The 16388-nt window shown below is 38.0% G+C and overlaps 1 protein-coding gene across 2 annotated transcripts in view; it reads right to left on the bottom strand.

Moving 5' to 3' along the window:
- ZHX3 (zinc fingers and homeoboxes 3) overlaps nucleotides 1-16388 on the bottom strand; it is a 116960-nt gene that overhangs the window by 81687 nt on the left and 18885 nt on the right. For both annotated transcript variants that reach the window (XM_008060579.2, XM_021713654.1), the window contains exon 2: nucleotides 7391-7484. The gene's annotated coding sequence lies outside the window, so the exon portion shown is untranslated. The remainder of the gene's footprint in view (nucleotides 1-7390; nucleotides 7485-16388) is intronic.

Raw genomic sequence — 16388 nt, forward strand, 5'->3', positions numbered from 1 at the left:
CGGTGGCTGGGAGCGGCCACTGCACTCCAGTCTGGGCGACAGAGTGAGACTCCAACTCAAAAATAAATAAATTAAATAAATAAATAAATAAATTCTCCTCTGTTTCTTTCCAAATTAGTCTCTGCACCCACCCCCACACCCTTTACCACATCTCTATAAGTTGGTCAATAGTTCCACCATCTATCATCATTCCCCCTAAAACAAACAAACAAAAACGCTTAAGTCCCAACCTCCTCCATGTCAGCCACCAGTATTTTAAGATTCTGCCTCAAAATGCGTCATATCTCCTCTTCTCCATCATCACTGGTACTCCGTTTTTCAAGTTGTCCTTGCCTCTCATCTGGATGATTGCCACAGTCACTTAACTGACGTTCCTCCCTGCAAGCTGTGCTTCATATGGCAGCCAGCATTATCTGCCTTTAAAAATGAATGATAGCATGACACCCCCCTGCTTTAAACCTGCTGTAGTGCAGCCACAGGATACAAACTGGTACTTCACAATCTGGCCCCAACATCCCTTTGTCCAGTCTCATCTCCAGCCTCTCTCCCAAGAACGTGGCGATGCACTTGTGTACCTTCAGATTTCTGCCCTCTCGCTTTCTCCTCTTTTTCACAAAAGCCCTATTTTGTGATATACATACAGTAACTCAGGTCCCAAGACACCTATGCCTACTCACCCAATGTCACTCTCTCCCTCTCTGCGTCTCCAATATACCTATACACATCATGCCTGTTGCCACTCTTAGTTGATTTGCATGTCATGTCACCTCCTCAACCAGAAAGGGGATGTTGAAAGCAGGGACGGAACTGCCTTTACCTTTGTATGTCCTGCACCTAGATCAGGATCTGTTGGCACAGAGAAAGACCTCAGTGGTTGTTAATTAACTGATTTTGGATTTTAAAAAATAGCAAAATGATTATAAGTACCAGGATGAAGCTCAGAGGAATTAGTATATCTCATAGAATAAATGCAAAAAGTGAAAAAGAAAACAATAACAAGGGTGGGAGGGTAGGTAAGGAATAGGAAGAGCAGATGCCAGAAAAGGGAGAAACTTAATTTTCTTGTATGGAAGGAAAGTGCTTGCTTTTGCTTTGATGATAGCAAATAAATATAGAAATAAATGTTATTCTTAGCACTAAGAGAACTCAAAGATTGTTCGCCTTTAAAATGTGTTTAAAAGCTAAAGGGAAGCAAAGAATATCTCTAAAACAAGAGGCATAATGGAAAAGAGATAAAAATATAAAAATTAAGAAATAAGTAATATACAGAAGATATAACAAATATAATAGCAACCATAAAGAAAATATTACAAATTCCCACATAAGAGATATAATCTTCAAAGACAGGTTGAACAAAGACAAATCTAATAATATTCTGTTTGCAAGAGATAAGCTGTGAAATAATAATAATGAAGTTGGAAAACATAACCAAATTATTACACAAGAAATCTGTAGATTATGAAAAAATAGAGGATAGCATTGCTTTAAGTGTTACCAAAAAAACAAAAATAAAAACTAAATGCACAACTAATAATCTTGAAAACAAAATAATCTACAGGAAATTTTTTCAAAAAAGAAAGAAATTAGATATTTGAAAATGAAAAATAAAATACTTTTGAATCACTCATAAGTGGGTCCTGAACATTTATCACAATACTACAAGAGAGGAATCAGTAGTAGTGGGATACGGTCAGGGGGAGTGGGAGGCATATAACATTACTAAACCAGGGGAAGTGAGGTCCAAACTTCACCTGCACATAGACCACGTATGTACCTAATTCTGATGTATACCCCGCATCTTTAAAATAAAATAAAAATTTTGTGAACATTAAAAATTTCTTTTGAAGAATTCATAAGAAACTGGCAGGAGTTACTGCCTATGAGCAAGAAACTGTCTGCCTGAGGAACAGGAGTGAATGAGAAACTGACTTTTCACTATGTCCTTTTGTATTTTGTAAAGATTTATATTTCAACTAAAAGATTCTGTGAATAGAATAAAAGTGATACCACTGGTAAATGTAATTACAAAAAAAAGATGCATAAAATTGGAAAAAATAGAACAAAAAGCAGCAATAAAAGTGTAAGAGAATATCATATGTGTCAATAATTTGGATACAACTAAATAAATGTATTTTTATTTAGTAATGTAACATTCTAATGTTGGAAAAAAATAAAATACCTAATGAGAACAACATCTTAAAAATTCAAATAGCTACCACCCCCAAAAAGCAGCTTGTCTTTGATGGTTATTCACAAATCCTTTCAAATTCTCCAAAACAAATGATTCTCGTTACAGAAATCATGACTAAAATATGTCAAAATATAGATTATTTAGTTTATTCTACTAATATGACCCTAAAACTGTCTAGAGAAAACAATAGATAAAGCTTGCTAAGAATTCATGCTCAATAATTTAAAAGAAAATAATAGTAAATAGAATCTAGGAATAGATTAAAATTCTAATTGTGCCATGTCAACAGAAACCAAAAATTCATGTTATAATCTAACATCTATTCTTAACTTAAAAATTCTAAAACTAATAATAAAGGTGTACCTTCAAAACACATTATGGCATATTTATAAAGCCCAAAGTAATCACTTTATACTTAGAAAGCCCAAAGTAATCACTTTAAATGGTTATGATAAACTTAAAGTGATCAGTCATCATCAATATAGAGAAATTGATAGTATCCCTGGTTCTCAAAATTGAATGCACATGAAAATCATCAGACAGCTTTTTAAAATGTTGATGTCCATGCCGTGCCCCAAACAAATTGTCTCATAATCTAATACAAAGCATTCATGTTTTATAAAACTTCTAAGGTAATCTTAATATGGAGCCAAGTAGAGATACCCACTACTATATATATTATTATGTAAATATCTACATAATGCAATGTAAAAGTTTAACCATTTATGGTACTTGCAAATGGGAAGAGAAAGACTGCTGTAAGTAATACAAGTTCAAAAGAAGAAAGAAGAAACCAGAGGAGATATAGTTAGCTCCTATATAAATGTCTCCAGTCCACAGCAGTGTAGACAAAGAGGCAGGCAGTTAACACCAGAGCCAGCGGAGGAGGACATGACCCATGGTCATGACAGAATGATAGCAGTGAGAGATGAGTATTCTCTGTCCAAGTGCTACTGAAGCAGGAAGCATGCATGAGGATTTAATAGAGGCTGAGGTGGTATAGGATTACCTGTATACTTGTATGAGGTCATATATGAGATAAATTCCTAGAAATGCAAGTGCTGAGTCAAATGGTACGCCCCTCTAAAAGTAAGAGCTTAATTTTAAAAGATCCTTAAGGTGAAAAAGAAACAGCATGATGTGGAGAATAAGCATCATTCTTCATAGGTAGGAGTAGAGTGAGAGAATGAGGTAAGCTGGAGCTAGTCGAGATGGCTCAGTGTCACCAGGCAATAGGTACAGATGTTGACATATAAGACAATTCCAGCTTGACTTTGCCCTTCCCATTAATGTTTCACTGCATCTCTAGTCATCACATTCAATATCCCCATCCTACTGATACAGAGACCCTCTATTTTCGGCCCATATTGCCACAACCCCTAGAAGAGGGCATGGCAAATGTTTGAGTGCTCCTGCACGTACCCACATTCCTGAGAGTTAACAAAAGATGTGCTTCCTCTTATCTTCTATGTACTCCCAGTAAGTAACTTCAAAGAATCCTTAACTTTCCTGCAGACTTTGCCCAATTAACTGAGAGATATAAATCCCCATTTACTCCCTTTTCCTAGTAATCATAGGTTTGAGTATAGTATCAAGGTAGTCATAAGTCTTGTGATTTGTATAACTTTTGTTTTAACTTAATTGTCTGTCTTGTGATTTGTATAACTTCTGTGTATAAAACAACATGTAGTAATGTATGATGTCTTAGGCCCTGTTAACTCCCTTTACTCTATGGCATATTTAATTAACACCTTTGCCTGGTGTAATGTGGAAATGTGGACTGCAAATATATACATATATATTTATACAGCCCAAAGTAATCCCTTTACATGGCTATGATAAACTTAAAGTGATCAGTCATCATCAATATAGAGAAGTTGATATTATTCCTGGTACTCAAAATGGAAGAAACCAGAGGAGATATAGTTGTCATTGTTTACAAAATGTGGCTGTAACTTAAATTCTATACAATGCTCTGCTAGTCACGTGGTCAATGTATAGGTACCAATAACCCTGAACTTATAAAAGTGGATTGTAAAACCTGAAGGGTGTGCAGAACCATTTTTTAAAAAACAGAAGACTGGCTCTGCTTCCTGGATTCGAAGTCAGAAATAAACCTCTTTTTGCCAATTCCCTGCTCCTTGATGTATTGGTGTCAAGGGAGAGCAGCCGAGCATTACTCAAACCATAACACTACCAGTTCCCTAACCCAACAGGCATTGCTAGGTCCTGCTTGTTACCTTCTTTCCTGACCATGGAATCCCTCTCTCAAGTCATCTCTCCTCTGAACCACTCTCTTTCTGCTTATCTCCCAATCTTTTTCTATCCAATGCTTTCCTGTGCATTTATGTTTAAGCAATAATTTATGTCTGGTTTTTATTATAAATAATTAGATCTGCCACTTATATTTCTGAAGTGGCTCTAAACTATCTTCTAGATCAAAGAGTTATTTTTGATAATGGTTTTAAGTCCTACTGTTTATCAAAGTCCTTCCTTCCTTCCTCTTCTTCCCTCCCTCCTTCTTTTCTTTCTTTCTTTCTTTTTTCTTTCTTTCTCTCTCTCTCTCTTTCTTTTTCCCTCCCTCTCTCCCTTCCTCCCTCCCTCCCTCTTTCTCTCTCTCTTTCTTGACAAGGTCTTGCTTCATCACCCAGCCTGGAAGTACAGTAGCATGCTCATAGCTCACTACTGCCTCAAACTCCTGGGCTCAAGCAATCCTCCCACTTTAGCCTCCTGAGAAGCTAAAATCATAGGCACATGCTGCCATACCTGGCTAATTTTTTTTTCTTTTCTTTTTTTTTTTGGTTAAGCAGGGTCTTGGTATATTGCCCGAGTTGCGCGAGCCACCACACCTGGTCTGTTTATCAGACTTTTAATATTTTTAAGATACTTTCTCTACAATATTTTCCCTGTTAATAATTTTTAATCCAATCTCATGAACTCCAAATCTACTTCGTCCTCCTATCACAACCATGCTTCATTGACCCATTCAACAAATTCTGAGCATCAACTGTCTAGCAGTGGTTTAGATCCAGGGTTTAAAGCTATTGCCCTCAGAGAGTTCAGGTAGGGGTGTGTGGGTAGGAAGAAAGGGTGGGGAGAAAGGGCAGGGAAGCAGCCAATCAAACAAGTGTATGTATAGCAGTCAGATGGTGATAACTGCTATGGAAAAAATAGTTATCACCAATGGATAGAATGATTTCAGGATACCGTAAGTTATCGTTTTCAATTGAGGGTGCATGGAAGGCATCTTTGATAAGGTAACTTTGGAGCAGAAAATGAAGGAGGAGGGCAGGAGCCATGTGGCTATCTGGGAGGACTCTAAGCAGAGGGAACAAGTATAATGACCCAGATGCAAGAGCATTTCTGGGTTGACTAAATCACAGCCAGACCAGTATGATAAAGCAGTCAGTGTAAGAATAAGTACTAGAAAATGTGTGTACAAGAAACTTGTCTTATGACATTTTTTTAGTTTAGAAGACTGATATGTAAAGCCATTAAACAGTTTTACTCAACTTTAAGACTCAAAGAATGATCAAGTTGGAATACATCATATATCCAAGAGTAACCCTGTAGCAAACCATTACTGAAGGGGAGACTCCCAGCATAAGGCAGAAAGTTACAGAAGCTACACTTGTGGGAAAACTCCCATGGGCTAGTGGTACCCAGGCTTGTAGAGGAGCGATGTTATCATGGATTTGTCTAAGGATCTTGTGGTACAGAACACCCGGCATCATATATCATCCATGACTGTCTGTATTTCTTTCTCTCTTTCCAAAGATTCTTAACTTTATAATGGAAAATAAAATAAAAGATTTCCTTTGCTTAAAAAGCTTACTAGGGCACATCAATTTCATTAGGTGAAGGCTTTGTCTATTTACATTGATTATTTGCTAGTCTATTTTGTCTTCTGTCTTAAGTTTTGTGTTTAAAAAAAGATTTCCTTGCCGGGCTCAGTGGCTTAGCCTATAATCCCAGCACTTTGGAAGGCGAAGGCAAATGGACTGCCTAAGCCCACGGGTTCGAGACCAGCCCAGGCAAATTGGTCAGACCTCATCTCTACAATTAAAAAAAAATTAGCTGGGTGGGGTAGCATGCACCTGTAGTTCCAGCTACTTGGAAGGCTGAGGCAGAAGGATTGCCGGAGCCCAGCAGATTGACACTGGGGTGGTTGTGAGTGTGCCACTATATTCCAACCTGGGCAATGGAGTAAGACTCCAACTCAAAAAAAAAAAAAAAAACACGTTTCTTATTCCAGAGATCCCAGAGATATGTGCAATGCCACACATATTGTAGCCTGAGACTATGGCTTGGATAATTGGTATTCAAAATAGTTTTCTAGTTTTTCTTTTTGAGTTGGAGTCTCACTCTGTCGCCTAGGCTGGAGTGCAGTGGCATGCTCCCAGCCACCGCAGCCTCGACCTGCTGGGCTCTGGTGATCCTTCTGCCTCAGCCTTCCAAGTAGCCAGAAGTACAGGCACACGCTACTATGTCTGGCTAATTTTTGATTTATTGTAGAGACGAGGTCTCGCCAAGTTGCCCAGGCGGGTCTCAAACCCTCAGGCTCAGGCAATCCACTTGCCTCAGCCTCCCAAAGTGCTGGGATTATAGGCTGAGCCATCGAGCCCAGCCTAGTTTTTCAAGTCAGTCATTTAATGAACCACAAGTGTAAGTTCTGCACTCAGACTAAAAGCTGACATTTTGACTCAGACTGCACATCACACATAACACAGGACACTACTTTTATAATATTCAAGACAACCTAAGTTATAACAGATTCATATCAAATGAGCTAAAGAAATCACCTAAGTTGTAGATTCTATAAAGATTTTTAGACTAATCCAAAGAAAAATCATTTGATCAAAGAGTTAAGCAATAAAACAGGAGAGGAGAAAATAATGTTTAACAGCAAGACAAAGACTAAATGTGACTATAAAGACATAGACATTGGCTGGACACAGTGGCTCAAGCCTATAATCCCAGCACTTTGGGAGGTCAAGGCAAAAGGATTGCCTGAGCCTAGCAGGTCGAGGCTGCAGTGGCCAGGAGTGTGCCGCTGTACTCTAGCCTAGGCGACAGAGTGAGACTCCAACTCAGAAAAAAAAGACATAGACATTACAAAGTTATGGTAATTGATGTAGGAAGAAACTTGTTAAAATTCAGAAGCATGCTATTTACCTGGGAAACATACTTTTTCCTTACTTCATTGTTTTTTTCCAGTTTCCTTCTTTACTTTATGCATCCCCACAAGCATCTTTAAAGGGTCACTTGTTCCTTTTGCAGTTGCAATTCAGTCCTATAAAAGAAGCAGCACATTATCACTTTATGAGACGAGAAAACATATTTTAGAAAGCTAAGTTCTCCAGTCTCCTTTCCTAATTCATTTTCACCAGAACTGCATAGAAATAGAAAAATCATGGGAGTGAGAGGAGTAAAATGAGTTTATCAAAATGCAAGCTAGCAATCTGAAATTATTAAAAATGCTAGTAGAAACTGGAACATATAAATAGAAGTAAAGCAAGCTCAGTTGTCTCTCATAACAGATCAGAACAAGATGGTCCATAAACATCTGTAATTTTAATACTCTTTCCACCAATGAGTTTCCATCCCTCCCTCAGATAGTTTCAGATAGCTTGGAAGAAATAATATTAACTGAAATATGGTCTTACAATTTCAAGGATGTATATCCTTAAGAATACACTAGTTTTTGATGATCTTCCACTCAAAACCATGGGGTTTGCCTGGTATGGATTCTAGAGATTAAAAAATGGTTCAAACTATGAATTTCAGGCCAAGAAACTGTGTTCTTTTCATCTTTGTCTCTGACCATTAACCCCATTCAGCATAGGCGCACAGTAGCGCCTGGTAAATGAACGAGATAGTAACTATGTCTTCAACTAATCACCAAAGATGCTTCATGGCATCCTAAAATTACTTGGGAAATAGTTGAAAATCTACTGATAATTAATTATTTCCTGAAGAATTATCTTTGGTTGAGATGCCCACTAGTAAAATGGTTCCAAAGTGAGTATACCAGAAAGCCTCAAAACTTCCAATAGATGTCCAGGCATCTATATACTCGAGAGGATCACAATGGAACATCTATGAATGTAAACAGGTTTGCCCCTCAAAAAATAATTCCTCACTAAAGTAGCTCCTAGTTATCTTAACACTAGCATCTTATGCAGCCCTGCTAACATCTTTAAAGGATCACTGATTGCTTCTGCAATTGCAATTCGGTCCTATAAAATAACTGTCAGGTACTGTTCTAAAAGTTGTCGCTATATTAACTAACTCAATCCTTATTACCCTATGAGGTTGATTCTATATTCTAACTGCCCAGATGAGGAAACATGTTAGGTCAATTACCCAAGGAAATGTACTATGTGCTATGTTGCTTTTATAGGCAGTGGCAGGGTCTCTGGGCAAATATAATTGTGCAGTAAGCTACAGTCTCATCTATTTATTTCACTTTCTTCTATTGCTGTCCTGGTATGCCTAACTAAAGTAGCTCAATGTGTAGTTAAATTAGCTCTTGTTGAAAATGTTTCCTAATTAATAATTTCCAAAAAAACTTAACTTCTAATTCTCTACAACTTAAAAATTGACCTTTTCTTATTTTCAAAAAAATTATACTATGAACACCACACAAGAGAAATCCTCCTAATTTTGTGGAAGTCATAAGCAATAATGATTTTAAACTGAATATTTATATTCATCCACTACTTCAGCTTATTGCACTTATTCCAGATATTTTCTGTGCTTACCAGATCCCTTCTGACTTTAAAACTGCAAAACTCTTGCTCAAGCAAGGCATTTTTTCATTTGACTGGGACATGATGCTAATATGCTAAAAGCTGTGGGTTCAGTACAGCTGTGGGTTAACTTTGCTTCACATCCACATATTTTAGATATTTTGGGTCATAAGAGGAACCAGGTGGCAGTGTGCAAAACAACCAGCACAAATACACCTGTTGGAGAAACAAGTCCCCATAAAACACAACACTGACTACGGGCTAGAAGCATAAGCCTCATTCATACAGAAAAGCTTCATGATCATTGGCAAATTGCTTCCACCTCACTAAGAAGTTCTCAATCTCAGATCTTTTGCCAAAAGATAACCTGAAACTCCTTCTCCAAAAAACAAAACAGATATGAAATTTAAAAAGACAGAAATTCATATGAAAACATAAACAACTATGAATCACCAAAACAATCCTCAAGAAAAAAAAGCAAAGCAGGAAGTATCACACTCCCAGACTTTAAACTCTATTACGAAGCTACAATAATCAAAACAGCTGGTATTGGTACAAGAACAGGCATACAGACCAATGGAATAGGATAGAGATTCCAGAAGCAAAACCTTAATTTCTCAACCAACTCATCTTCGACAAAGCCTCCACCAACCAATGACTGGGGAGAGGAGAGCCTACTCAGTAAACGGTGCTGGGAAAACTGACTGACCACATGCAGAAGATTAAAACAAGATCCCTACTGATCACCATACACAAAAACAAACTCTAAATGAACCAAAGACCTAAAAGTAAAACTTCAAACTATAAGAACCATGGAAAATGCAGGAGATACCATTATGAAAAATGGAACTGTAAACCAATTCCTGATCAAAACCCCAAGCGCCCAGGTCATAAGAGATAAAACAAGTGGGACCTCGTCAAACTGACAAGCTTCTGCAAAGTCAAAGAAACCATTGAGGGAGTGGGGAGCCAGCCCACAGACTGGGAAAAAATATTTGCCAACTGTATGACTGACAAAGGCCTAACATCTAGGATCTACAAGGAACTCAAACATGCCTAAAAGAAAAAAACAGCCTCATTACAAAGTGGAAAAAAGATATGAACAGACACTTCTCAAGACATACGAGCAGCCAACAGATACATGAAAAAATGCTTAGCGTCACTAGTCATCAAAGAAATGCAAATTAAAACTATACTGAGATGCCACCTAACTCCAGTCAGGATGGCTATCATCAATAACACAAAAAACAACAGATGCTAGAGAGGATGCGAGGAAAAGGGAACACTTCTACACTGATGGTAGGAGTGTAAACTAGTACAGCCTCTGTAGAAAACAGTGTAGCGATTCCTAAAAGATCTAAGAATCGACCTTCCATCTGACCCTGCAATCCCCCTGCTGGGAATATATACGGAAGAATTCAAATCACTCTATAAAAAAGACACCTGCACGCAGATGTTTATTGCAGCATTGTTCACAGTAGCAAGAATATGGAACCAACCATGCTGCCCATCAAAAGAGAACTGGATTTTTAAAATGTGGTACATATACATGATAGAATATTACACAGCCATAAAGAAGAACAAAATTATGAAGTTCACAGCAAGCTGAATGGACTTAGAGTCTATAATACTGAGTGATATGTCACAGAAACAAAGAACTGAACACTACATGTTCTCACTCATAAGGGGACCTTGAACAATTATCGTAATACTACAAGAGAAGGATTGGCAGTAGCAGGAAACTACCAGGAGGGGAGCAGGGAAGTGGGATTGGCAGTAGTGGGACTCTGCCTGGGAAGGGGGGAGCCACACCTCATCAACAACGGTGCCTGCATAATGAACATTTGTATACCTAACCCTGAATTGTACCCCACATCTTTAAAAGAAAAAAATTTTAGTATGTATATAACTGTTTTATATTGTAAAAACAATACAGTTAACCATAAATAAAAAACAATGGAATAAAAAAAAAAAAAGAAAATGTTTTAGTTTTTGCACAAGCTCTGTTTGAATGATTTCAAATACAATTTTCTTTTTTTTGAGTTGGAGTCTCACTCTGTCACCCAGACTGGTGTGCAGTGGCCACTCCCGGCCACTGCAGCCTCAACCTACTGGGCTCCAGGGATCCTTCTGCCTCAGCCTTCCAAGTAGCTGGAAATACAGGCACACACCACCACGCCTGGCTAATTTTTTTGATTTTATTGTAGAGATGAGGTCTCGCCAAGTTGCCTAGGCAGGTCTCGAACCCGTGGGCTCGGGCAATCCACTCACCTCAGCCTTCCAAAGCATGGGATTACAGGCTGAGCCACCAAGCCCATCTTCAAATACAATTTTCTTATTCCTGATACCAATCCCATTGATAATAAAAGGTATAAGTAATTATTTTTATCACAAAAGTCTCTAGCAGTACAGTGTACAAACCCATCAGAAATATATAATTGCAACTCTAAAAGTATTTCTTACTTATATTCTTGAAAAATTATTTTAAGTTTTCATAACACCCAAGATTATTCTACCTCCAAATAATATGAAGTTATTTTAATGTTTTTTCAAACTAAAGAAAACAACTGATGTCAAGCCAGATTTCATTTTAACCAACCCAGGGCCCATTCAAGGTAGAAGTTTTACCAGCTTCAACAAATACAAATGAAAAAGCAAAACTACACTTCCTTAATTGTTATTTTGGGGAGAAACCCACTTAGGATCATCCATCTTCACGCTTTTCTGCCCACAGCTGAAAAGAACTTCCCAGCATACCAATGTTGCAAAGCACACGGGTTCCAACAGTCACAAGGTAACTATGACAGCAAAGCCAAAGTTATTTGTGAGATCACAGAAAGTATATGATGTAATTTTTTAAACTGAGGTAAAATTCACATAATATTAACCATTTTTAAATGTGCAATTCAGTGGCATTTAGTACATTCACAATGTTGTGCAACCATTGCCTCTGCCTAGTTCCAAAATACTTTCAGTACCCCAAAATGAACCCTATACTCATTAAGCAGTCATTCCCATTCTTCTTCCTGTAACCTCAATCACTAATATGCTCATACCTTTATAAATTTATCTCTTCTGAATATTTCATATAAATGCAGTCAAACAATATGTGACTTCCTATGTCTGCCTTTATTCACTTAGCATAATGCTTTAAAGCTCATCAACACTGCAGCATGTATCAGTACCTTATTCCTGTTTGACAGAAAAATATTCTGCTCTATAGTTGTACCACACTTTGTTCATCCATCCATCCACTGATGGATATTTGGGTTGTTTCCATTCTTGGCTATTGTGAACAGTGTTGCTATACGTTCATGTACAAATATTTGTTTGAATACCTGTTTTCAATTATTTGGAGCATATGTCTAGAAATGGAATTGCTGGGTCATATGACAATTTTATATAGAACTTTTGTAGGAACTGCTAAACCGTTTTCCGTAGTAGCTTTGCCATCAGTAAAGTACAAGTTCCTATTTCTCCACATCTTCATCAACACTTGCAATTTTCTATTCTTTGCTTTGTTTTTACATTAAAGCCATCTTGATAGGTGTGAAATGGTATCTTATTGTGGTTTTGGTTTGTGTTTCCTTAATGATCAATGATGCCAAATATCTTTTCATATGTTTGTTGGCCCCATTTGTATACCTTCTTTAGAGAAATGCCTATTCGAGTAATTTGCCATATTTTAATTGGGCTGGTTTTGTTTTGTTTTGTTTTGTTTTTGAGAAAGCAGGATTTATTGAGAGGACAAAAAAACTCCCACAGTGGGAGGGGACCCGAAGAGGTTGCCCCTAGATTTTTTAATGTATTATGAATACTAGACCCTTATCAGATTCGCAAATATTTTCTCCCATTCTATAGGGGTTTTCCCTACTTATTTGATTAGTGTCCTTTCATGTATAGTTTAAAAATGTGAAGTAGTCCAATTTATCATTTTTTCTTTTGTTGCTTGTGATTTTGGTGTCATTTCTAAAAATTCACTTCCAAATCCAAAGTCCAAAGTCATGAATATTTACCCTTATGTTTCCTTTTTCCTTTTTTTTGGTTGGAATCTCTCCATTGTCCAGCTAGAGTGCAGTGGCAACGGCCATCCCAGCATCGACCTGCTGGGTTCCGGCAATCCTTTCACCTCAGTTTTCCAAGTAGCCAGAACTACAGGCACACGCTACCACACCTGGCTAATTTTTTTTTTTTTTTGGTAGAGATAAAGTCTAGCCAAGTTGCCCAGGCTGGTCTCAAACCCGCGGGTTCAGGCAATCCACTCACCTCGGCCTCCCAAAGTGCTGGGATTACAGACTGAGTCACCAAGCCCGACCTACCTTATGTTTTCTTCTAAAAGGTTTATAGTTTTAGCTCTTATAATTAGGTCTTTGATCTATTTTTTAATTAGTTTTGGCATGTGGTATAAGGTTGGGATTCAACTTTGTTCTTTTGCATGTGGATATTCAGTTGTCTCTGTACCATTTGTTGAAGAGATTGTCCTTTCTGCATTGAATGGTCCCGGCACCCTTCTCAAAAATCAGTTGCTCATAAATACATAGATTTATTTCTGGACTCTAAATTTTATTCCACTTATCTACATGTCTACTTTTATGCCAATACGTCACTATTTTGATTATTGTAGCTCTGTAGTAGCTTTTGAAGACGGAAAACATAAATACCCCAACTTTGTTTTTCTTTTTCAAGACCATTTTAACTATTCAGAGTCCCTTGCAATTCCATATGAATTTTAGGATCATCTTTTCCATTTCTGCAAAAATAGCCACTGAGTTTTGGTAGAAATTGCATTGAATCTTTAGATTGCTTTCTGTAGTATTGCTATCTTTATAATAGCACATCTTCCAACCCATGAACATGGATGCCATTCCATTCCATGATGTTAATGTTATTTTAAAACATCCTTGATAAGGTAATTTACTTTCTTCAGTTGTCTGTATATCTATGATAATTCACTAAGACCCTGGAGTAATTCACAAATATTAAGTTTATGCTTGCCATGGAAAACCCAATATTCATACTCTAGAGAAATACTGTCAATTATTCAGGATCTTATTGGTTTGCTTTTGACTATGGAAAAAGTTAGAACTCAGGGTTTTCATTTCCCTGCATTATAATTAAGCTTCATTACCTTTTGTCCCCAGTTAGAAGAGTTAATACACAAAAACCTTATATATTCACTGATAAGAGTAAGCTGTTTAACAGATTTCACAGAATGGTATCAGGAACTCTCTTTCATGTAGTTTAGATCTCCCCCAAGATGGTTATGAAACATTTGCAACTTTGCCAAAGACTTTGCTCAAAAAAGCTTGAGTAGTCAGAGCTTCAAGTGTCAACTATAATTGGGCAGGATATGGGGTAGGGAAAAAGACTTTTAATTTTAAAGTCTTTTATCTAAAAATTTTTGACTAAAGTCCGTGAGGGAACAATTGTTTGAAGTTATAAAGGTAATCTAGGCTGGACACAATCTATTTTTTGCTTGTACATCAAAATTAGAACTGAAGACAACACAATAATTCAGGAAAAATAACTGTGGAGTTTTCTAAGACTAGCAATTTCAGGGAAATTGTATATTCTCCTAAAGTAAAAGTCGTTTTAAGATCAGCAGACTATGAGTCTGAGGGGCAGTGATTGCTTCCGTCCTGATGTCTATTGTCAAGTTTCCAAAGCTTTCAATGTATGAGCTACATGAGACTCATTGTCCGAGGTAATCTAACAATCTCAGAAAGGATTTTAGGAATCAAATTGCCTATAAATAACTTCAATCAGAAAATACCATCTGGTGTTGAAATAAACAAGCAACCAAATCCCGGGAAAAAGAAATCCAATTCCCTGTATTTTGTCATCTATAATGAAACTAATGACAATAAAAATATCTTCTGGCAGGTGCTCAGGGACAATGCCTGGTCTGGACATGTTAGCTAGCTAGTACAAAGTTAAGAATTCTAAATAAATGTTTATTCTGTTGTTGTTGCTGCTTTGCCAGAAATTTAACATTGAAGAGGGCAATGGGAAAAGGGACACGGGAAAAAAAAAAAAAAAAAAGGGCCTGGGCAAGAAATGGGGTACAGAAAGTAACCAGGTAAGAACCTGATGCAATTATGATGCAACAGATGGACAACAGTTCAGGGAGAGAAAGGGCTGAGCTAAGATGGACATCGGGTGGACTCTTGCTGGCTGAGTCCAAGATCAAGCAGTTAAAGGATCTTTTTGGCACAGTGAGCAAGTCTGGTCAGCATAACATCCATGGGAGACTCACTCTTTTTTTTTTTTTTTTTTTTTTTTTTGAGTTGGAGTCTCACTCTGTCGCCCAGACTGGAGTGCAGTGGCCACTCCCGGCCACCACAGCCTCGACCTGCTGGGCTCCGGCGATCCTTCCGCCTCAGCCTTCCGAGTAGCCAGAATTATACCACGCCCAGCTGATTTTTTTTTGATTTATTGTAGAGATGAGGTCTCGCTGCCCAGGCGGGTCTCGAACCCACAGGCTCAGGCAATCCACTCACCTCAGCCTCCCAAAGGTGCGGGATTACAGGCTGAGGCACCAAGCCCGGCTGGGAGACTCACTCTTATAGCATGAGTTATACCATAAATTCCTCCAGAACTAGAAAGCCCTTCTAACACAGCAGATGGAGAGGGCTTCCTCTTCTTTGGTTCTGCCACTGCCTAATGGGGGTTCTACCTCCAGGACCCACACAATTTCCCATCCTCTAAGACTGTCCTTAACAAGTTAACTGAAAATTGTACTTTTCTCCCTCCACATTTCCTCAGCACTAGTTGCATTCAGTTAACATGAACTCTGTGTCAAGATTCAGGGGATTTATGGCATTAACAGGCAGAAGGATAAGGGCTACATTCTCTTTGGTTGGTGGTAGCACAGAGGGAGATGAACTGTACAAAGAATGAGATGGGGGAAGGAGGTGCTGTGCCCTGTCACATAGAGGAATGTCCTGTTCTTCTGAAACCCAGAACTTAGAATTCCTGCTATTAGGTAATATACTGAATATCTGAATGTCTGACAGCCACTTGAGTCTATGGAATTTTTTAATTTTACAGTTATCAAATATATGCCTTACCCCCGCTCATGAGTCTGTGAATTTTTAAATATAGCTAATGTTGGAAGAGCAGTCAGGAAAGTGCTTCAAGGGTGTATCCTGGTGCTCCTTAGCCTGACGTTCCAACAGAACAGACCCCAGATCAAGTACTCCAGTGACACTGCTGCAAAGCTGGCTGGAAGCAGGAAGGGCCCTGCCTTACTCTCAGTGTATAGTCAAGGCTCAGTGTTCTGAGTTGCCTTCCTGTCTCAAAACATCTGCTGTGATTTGATTCACTGTGGTAGTGGCTCTCTTGATCCCTAATTGGGTACCCTGAGTTCCCTCAATGCTTAGCTCTTTCCTTCTTTTGTTTCATTTCATTCTGTAAGAGTTTTCAGGTCTGCCATTCTGTGCCTA

The sequence above is a fragment of the Carlito syrichta genome, unplaced genomic scaffold, assembly GCF_000164805.1.
Source record: "Carlito syrichta isolate Samal-C Ts95f unplaced genomic scaffold, Tarsius_syrichta-2.0.1 Scaffold304654, whole genome shotgun sequence".
Taxonomy (NCBI): Eukaryota; Metazoa; Chordata; class Mammalia; order Primates; family Tarsiidae; genus Carlito; species Carlito syrichta.